The 6000-nt window shown below is 29.7% G+C and overlaps 1 long non-coding RNA gene across 1 annotated transcript; it reads left to right on the forward strand.

The window, feature by feature from the left end:
• Window positions 1-2590: 2590 nt before the first annotated feature.
• LOC107957305 (uncharacterized) lies at window positions 2591-5781 on the forward strand. Its single transcript, XR_001700401.2, has 4 exons — window positions 2591-2990; window positions 3067-3153; window positions 3321-3372; window positions 5391-5781. It is a non-coding gene; the product is annotated as an uncharacterized lncRNA (long non-coding RNA).
• The last annotated feature ends 219 nt before the right edge of the window (window positions 5782-6000 follow it).

Raw genomic sequence — 6000 nt, forward strand, 5'->3', positions numbered from 1 at the left:
TCACTGTATGGGTGCTGATCCGGATTAGGTGCCCCCGGTTGCTGTTTTCGATCGGGCTGGGGTGGCTCCCAGTCTTCCCTCTCTTATGGAGTCTTGGTCTGATTATTAAGCAAGGCTTTCAATGAAAACGAAAGTCGATTAGTAACAGGGATTTATGCTTTAATATGTTCATTAGTGGCTAATGTCTAATGGCGTGTTTTACAATACTTAAAAAAAATACTTTTAACTCTAAAAGTACTTTTAAAGCTAAATAAATTGTTTTTCTAAAATTTTTAACTTTTTAAAAGTGTTTTTGAAAAATACTTTTGAAAATGAGAAAGTAAAACTTTTAGTTTTTTTTTCCAAAAGCACTTTTAGTACTTAATTATTTTTTCACTCATCCAATAACATAATACTTATTTTTTTTTTCTTGGTACTTAATTACAAATGTATTAAAATTATTAATTAAAAATAAAAAATATTTTTTAAAATACTAATTACAAATATTTAATAGTTATATTTAAATATTTAAAATATAGTTTATATATTTTAATTAAATTTTATAAATAATTAATATTTATTGCTTAAAAATATTTAAAATTTATATTTTATATTTTATATATTAAAATATTAACAACAAGTTATAATAATTTCTTTTATATTTTTACTAAAATATAATAATATTAACTAATTTAAATATTATTTAAATACATATTTTCTCAAAATATTTTTTTACAGTAATGTTAAACATACAAATTTTAAATTAAACTTTTAAAAATTATTTTTCAAAAGTAGTTGATAAAAACATTTTTAAAAAGCATTTTCAAACTAACAGTGGATGGTGATGGTTCCCTTTTTTTTCTAGTTTAAGGGGTTTGACATCATATGTTTGAGATCTTGATGATTGGCAACCATTGTGTTTGACAATACGCCATTGTTGCTCTATCTCTAATTACTTTTCTTCTTCGAAAAGAAATGTCTTTTTGTCATGTTTGAGCTGTTGAGTGGACAACAATTAATGGATTTCAATTTCTTTTAAGTTTGAACCTTTAGAATGACTAAATTAGATTCGTTATCATGTTATGTTTTGTTTAAACAATTATTTTTAGTAAACAAACAAGGAAAAAAGGTTAAGAAAGAATGAAAAGTCAGCAAATAAATAGATTATTTTAATGATTGTGCTTTTTGACTCTGGTTTAATCAAGTTAATGTAGATACATATACTTTTTTTACTGAGAAAGAAATTTTTTGTTTGAATTGATGGATTTCGAGGCAGCTAGAAAAAATGGGTTAAAAAATGAATATAAACCCATTATTCATATTGTTACTGAGGATAGTTTTCACATCCATAGTTGCTGATAGAGGTGTGTATGGGTCGGGTCGGGTCGGGTCGGGTCGGGCCCATAAAAAAATTTTATCTGTTTTCAAGGCTTGGGCTCGGCCCGGCTCGAAATATGGGATTAAAAATTTGTCCAAGTTCGGCTAGAGAAAAAATAGTAGGCCCGAGTCCGGCCTGGCCCGGCCCGGCCATATTAAATTTTTTTACTTTTTTTATTAAATAAAAAATTTTAAAATATAATAAATCAAATACATTTAAAAACATAAAAATAAATATTAAAACAAAAAACAAATAAAAAATAAAAAATGAGACTAAAATAATTCTTAAAATAATACATAAATTAAAAATATAATAAAAAGTAATTATATTAAAATTGAAAAATTGAAACAAATTAGAACTAAATTAAGAACCAAATTATATTAATAACAAAAGTTTTACAATATCAAAATAACATTAAAAACAACAAAAAAGAGTAAAGTCAAAGTACTAAAGCTACTTAAAATTAAAAATAAAAAAAAAATTTAAAAACAATTTAATATTAAAATCGGCCGGGCCGGGCCTAGGCCAAAAAAATTTACCCGGGGCCCGGCCCGTTTTCTAAACGGGCCTCATTTTTTGTCCAAGCCTATTTTTCGGGCCTATATTTTTACCAAAACACTCTCATTTTTCGGGCGGGCCTTCGGGCCGGCCTGCCCCATGCACACCTCTAGTTGCTGAACAGTTAAAAATAAGCAAGCATTCTAGATTTCATTCAACATATTCATTCACTCAAGGTTTCTCAAATGGAGCAAGGTAGACTCTGTTTGCAACACTTCGGTTGGTGTGGCATGCAATAGTGACCATTTCAGAGTTATAGGTCAACAAAAGTTAGCCGACAATGGAAAAGCAGCTGAACCAGAAAGAACTGGTGAAGCTATCGTGCAAAATCCAAAGGAAAAAAAAGGAAGACCAAGAAGAACTTACTTGCAGAGAAAAGCCAAGAAAAAATTTGAAGAACTTGGTGGTTTAATCCCTGGAAAACAATGAAAAGGAAGCAAAGCAATAAATTAACGGCCACATTAGTGTTTTAACGGTTTTGCACTAAAATAAAATAAAAATAATAACTTTTTAAAGTTAAATGATTGAACAAAAAATTTACTAATAATCAAATAATCATTTATATAATTTACCCAATGTAAAAACATATTTAATTAAACTCTCCTAAAATTTGCATACGTTTTTTAACAGATTACTATACAATAAAATTCCAATAAAGCATTAGACCCCTAACGTATACAATGCTGCGATTTAAGATTATGTGAAATTTCTTTGTTTTTAAAGTAAGATTATGTGAATCTTACTAAAAAAATGGATTTTGATAGAGAAAAAGGTTTAGTATTATTTGCAGCTCTCTTTCGATCGATTTCATATGTTGTTTTCTTTTACACCATAAAGAAAAATTAAGGATGCGTTTGTTTACCAGAAAAATATTTTCCGGAAAATGTTTTCCTGGTTTTACAATGTTTGTTTGATGGAAATCACTTTCCCAATGTAAAGTGTTTTCAAAAACACGGGTAAAATGTCTATGCCTTTTAGGGAAAATGTCTTACAGATTTTTTTTCTGTAAGACATTTTCCAACTCTCACCAATCTTTCCCTTGCGCCGTTCTTCATCTTCCTTCTTCTTCATCCAGGTACTTTCATCCTTCTACTTCTTTTGTTCTTCATCTTTTCCTTTTTCTTAGCTTTTCGCATATCTTCTCTTCTCAGGGCTGCTGTTTTGTTTCACTTTATGACATTTTCCAACTCTCACCAATTTTTCCTACTCGTTTTTCATCTTCTTTCTTCTTCATTCAGGTAACTTTCCTCCTTCTACTTCTTCTGTTCTTCATCTTTTATTTCTGTTTTTCCTTAGTGTCTGTCGCATAGCTTCTCTACTCAGGGCTACTGTTTCGAAACAAATTTTCTCTTCTATTCTTCATCTTTTTTTTCTTCTTGTTCTTTACTTGTCCGCTTTTTAACAGGTAATTTTGGCAATTCCATAGATATTGTTGAATATCCTTCACTTTTTAACAGGTAATTTTGGTAATTCCCTAGATACTGTTGAATACCCTTTTGTTCTTTGTGCTAAATTTTGGGTTTTATCTTAATTTTGTTCTTGTGCTTGTTGTTTTGTTCAATTTTTGTTGCTTTCTATTGTGTTGATCATATTCATTTGTAACTCTGCAATAAGTTCAGGCTGATGCTGGGCAATAGGTGGTCATTCTTTGTAGGGTTAAATAGTCTGCCATATCTAGCTTTTGTGATTTTGAGTAATGTATAACAGTTTTGACACTTAACATGAGCTGCATATTTTTGAACACTTGATTGAAATGAAACAACGGCATGTTTTTCAACATTTATTTCCAATTTTAAACAAGTAATCTTCTTAAAAATGCCATAGCATCACAAATAAATCCAAACATGAACATCATAATTCATAACACCCAACTGTCGGAAAAAAGAGAAGCCCTGCCAGCTATTCGCCTTTAGCTTTTTCTCGTGAACTATTAGTGCATTGGAATTTGACAGTATAGTAATAATATCTTCTTCTTTCTTTGCCACTTCCTTTTTATTCAATGGTCTCTTGTGCATATGATTTTTTTTTTATTAATGGTCTCCAACAGGCAGGTGGTGTGGTATGATTAAAGTACTGAACGATTATGGAAAAAATATTATGATGCATGCCTAGGCAATTAATGAAACATAGATAAGTCAAAGTAATCTGGTTGGATGGAAGTTGTAACTGCATCTATGGTTAATGCAACCAGAAACTGAGTCATTAGAGTTGAAATTGAAACCATTATATTGAAAATGAATCTACAATCTATCACAACCACTTTTATGCATGACATCCTAATTACTTTTAATTACTTATTACAGTTTGTTAACATTTTGGATGTTACAAGCTCTAGTTTTTGGTATTCTCAAAGAACATTAATTTTATAGTTCATGTCTTAATATCCTACAACTTGTATTAAAGTCCTTTCCAATAATCCGAAAGTTGAAACACTAATTTATCACCAAAACTATACAATCCTTCAGTCCATTAACCTCGTTCTATAGTCCGTTCTAGTGCATGAATTCCTATTAGACAGCATGTTTATAAAACATAAAGTAGTATAAGAGAGGAATATGAAAGTTTCCCCATTTCATCTGATATGTGATCTACTGAAAAACACCTAATCCAAGTTATTAACTTGTAACTGATTAGTGAGCCACACAAAAAGAAAATCAAAGACCTCTGTTCTTTGTGTTCGTCAAATGATCCATAATGGATACGATGCTTTAGATGTCTATAATGTAAGATAATTATAAACAAAGTAACTTATGCTCGAGACATTGCCCTTAAGCACAATATTAGTGCTAGACCGTAAGAGTGTTAACTCTTTAGGTATGGCAGTTCGAACAAACCAAGCATAACAATAGCAGCATACTCAAAACTCAGAACTGTAAATTCAACAGGTACATAGTATAGAAACAAATGGAAATTGTATGCAATGCTTAAAAGTACATCAGTTATACAATATAATGATAACCAAAAAGAGTATACCTAAAATGAAAGGACTCATATAGTCTAAGCTAGTAAATATTACAAAACCATGTATCAAGAAAAATAATTTTAATCAACCCAAACTCATTTAATATAAACCCACACATCTTAAACAATCAGAATCCACAAGCATCGAATTTGAGACCTTAAGAATCAATACAATTTTGTGCAGGTTTTTGCCTGGTTTGAGGTTGGTTCAACAGATATGTGTAATTTGGGATTTTGAGGTTTTGTTTGCTGTGATCTATCTGTGTTTTGGATTCTGTTCTTAGGATGGGTCATTTTGTACTTGCTGGTTGCTTTGTTTTTCTGCAGCTTTTATAGTTGTTGTGAAGGGGAATTAAAATAAAAAACTTCAAAATATTAAAATAAAAAACTTCAAAATATTTCTTAAAAAAAATTAAATCAAAGAACTTACTAAATCGTACTAAACATCTAAGGTTTTGTCCATGTTGGTCTTCTTCTTTAAGTTTGGACTAATTTATTTGTTTGATTTCACAAGCCATTTATGTACAATTAAAAGGAAGCTTCCCATGAAGATTTGGACATTCAAACAACTCACATCCTTTCCAATATTCAGCTTCCTTTGATGTAAGAAGTGGCCAGCCATGAGAGGATTATTTAGGCACGAAGAAAAAAAAAAAGAAAAAATGAAGATTAGTGCAGGACACTTGCATAGTCAACCATGAGAGAGGAGTTACTGTGATTAAACTCATTATTTTTTATGTAATAATTGCAAAAAAAAATGCTTTATTTCTCTCTACTGAAATACATCATTTAGGAGTTTAAAGGGTTTTTAATGATCAGAGTGTATTTTATTTATACTTCTATTATATATTGTTAAATATGACTCCTATTTTCAGTCAAATTTGAAAAATAATCTTTCAGTTAAACTCTGTTTACTTGTTTCAATCAAACACTGATTAGTTTAGATTATTTTATTATTATTTGACCTATGAATTTAGCCTATAAATAGGCTCTTTTACAACCTTAGAAAAATACACCCATTAGAGATTAGAACTCATAATACATTTAGAGAATTTTGTGTTTACGTTTTGAGGGTTCTTTATTTTTGAATTTTCAGGGTTTAGTCTTTATCACCATCTTTTGTA

This window comes from Gossypium hirsutum, chromosome A05 (genome assembly GCF_007990345.1).
Source record: "Gossypium hirsutum isolate 1008001.06 chromosome A05, Gossypium_hirsutum_v2.1, whole genome shotgun sequence".
Lineage (NCBI taxonomy): Eukaryota > Viridiplantae > Streptophyta > Magnoliopsida > Malvales > Malvaceae > Gossypium > Gossypium hirsutum.